Source organism: Nannospalax galili, unplaced genomic scaffold (assembly GCF_000622305.1).
Source record: "Nannospalax galili isolate Female #2095 unplaced genomic scaffold, S.galili_v1.0 scaffold1490, whole genome shotgun sequence".
NCBI lineage: Eukaryota > Metazoa > Chordata > Mammalia > Rodentia > Spalacidae > Nannospalax > Nannospalax galili.
Genome location: NW_008327613.1, coordinates 2,803 through 4,709, shown reverse-complemented (window position 1 = coordinate 4,709; position 1,907 = coordinate 2,803). Strand labels below are relative to the sequence as shown.

At 44.4% G+C, this 1,907-nt stretch overlaps 1 long non-coding RNA gene across 1 annotated transcript in view; it reads right to left on the bottom strand.

Annotated features, from left to right (window-relative positions):
- The window catches only part of LOC115070731, a 9,086-nt gene extending 8,731 nt beyond the window's left edge, over positions 1-355 (bottom strand). Inside the window, exon 1 of the long non-coding RNA XR_003849880.1 lies at positions 320-355. This is a non-coding gene — a long non-coding RNA (uncharacterized LOC115070731). The remainder of the gene's footprint in view (positions 1-319) is intronic.
- Positions 356-1,907: the final 1,552 nt, after the last annotated feature.

Sequence of the window (1,907 nt, the reverse complement as noted above, 5' to 3'; positions counted from 1 at the left end):
TAAGGGCTATAGAGTTTAATTTGTGTCACCAAATGTCCTTCATTGTGACTCCATTCACTGGAGCCTGGTTAACCTACCAAGAGTCTCATCCTTGAGATCGTCTCTGCCCCTCCCAGCAAAATTTTCTTAGATTGGCTTGGGATTTCTTACCCACCTCCTTTATAATAAGGGCTATAGAGTTTAATTTGTGTCACCAAATGTCCTTCATTGTGACTCCATTCACTGGAGCCTGGTTAACCTACCAAGAGTCTCATCCTTGAGATCGTCTCTGCCCCTCCCAGCAAAATTTTCTTAGATTGGCTTGGGATTTCTTACCCACCTCCTATGTCCATGCTGGGATTCTGTCTGGTTTGAGCTTGCATGGGACTTGTGCATGCTGTCACCATTGCTGTGAGCTCATATGAGTAGCTCACCAGCTGTCTGGAAAACTCTGCTTCCCTGTGGTCATTCACCATCTCTGGCTCTTGCGGTATTTCTACCACCTCTTCTGCAATCATCCCTTAGCCTTGGGAGGCAGAAGTTTGATGTAAGTGTCTTATTCAGGGATAAATCTGCATCCTCTTTTTCTCTGTACATTGCCAGTTGTGGGTTTCTGTGTTAATCACCACCTGCTGCATAAGTAAACTTCTCTGGTGAGAGGTAAGAGATCCATTAATCTATGGGTATAACAAGTCATTAGAAGTCAGTTTAATAGGATGACGACTTAATAGAAAACTAGTACTAGGTTTTCCCCTATATCCTGTGGCCTGTCTAGTCTCAGGTTCCTAACCCTGATATCAATGTCAGGTATGGGATCTATCCTATGGAGTGGACCTTAAATCCAGTTAAAGAGTGGTTTGGTTCCTGACTGTATTCATGCCACTTTTGCTTGGGTGGGCATATCTTGACAGGCCAGTTGTTATTGTATATAACAGGATTCACAGCTGGGTAGGGCTGATAATTATTTTTTCCTTCTGGTAGCCTGCATAGCACCTTCCAGCACTATAGATGCTAGCAGGTAGAGATGAGGCTCTAAAGTTTTCTCCAGCTTGATTTCTCCTTGTTCTATAGCTCGTGAGTGTAGGGTCTTCAACAGTATGTTCTTACCACCCAGTTCTGGTGGGTAACCAAGAGCAGGGCCAATGGCTAGTATTGTTTGAGGATTCATGGGACCTCTGGTCAACAGTTTCTAGAGAGGGAGTCCATTCCTGGCATTGAGGTTATTTATTTTTTTCCATTAGCTTATTATGTCTAGAAGGGGCAATGTATTGCTGTTATAGGATAACGACTTTTAATCTCCTTTTATGATGTATTTACTTTAAGATGCTTCTATAGTGGTAAGTTTTCATATGGCGTTTTCCAAAGGCCTTTAGTGTTACTTATCCCTCCTTACTCCTTCCTCTGCCGTGCCTTCCCACTCCCCATCCCACTTAATCCTTCCTACTCCAATGTTCCCCTTTCCCCTCCATGTCACTGCATTCTACTGCCCCTCCCAGCTCCCAGGAGGCCTTTATTCCCATGGCTCTTTATGAGTTTCTTGACGTCTCTGAATTTTCAAATCAAAGCATGCTGCGCTGGATACCTGTGGCTATGTCTGTGGGGTATTTTCTTGATTGTTGAGTGATATGGAAGGGCCCAGCCCACCGTGGGTGGTGCGACCCCTGAGCAGGTTATCCCGTATTATAAAGAAAGCAGGCTGAGCATGGATTGGGGAGCAAGCCAGTAAAAAAAAAACTATCCCTCATGCTCTGTGCTTCGGGTTCCTGCCCTGAGTCCCTGCCTTGGCTCCCCTTGATGCCATATGGACTTTACTTATAAACTAAATAAACCCTTTCCTCCCCAAATTAGTTTTGGTCAGTTTTTTTGTTTGTTTGTTTGTTTTTTTGGTCTTTTTGAGACAGGGTCTCCCTGTAGCCCCAGCTGTCCTG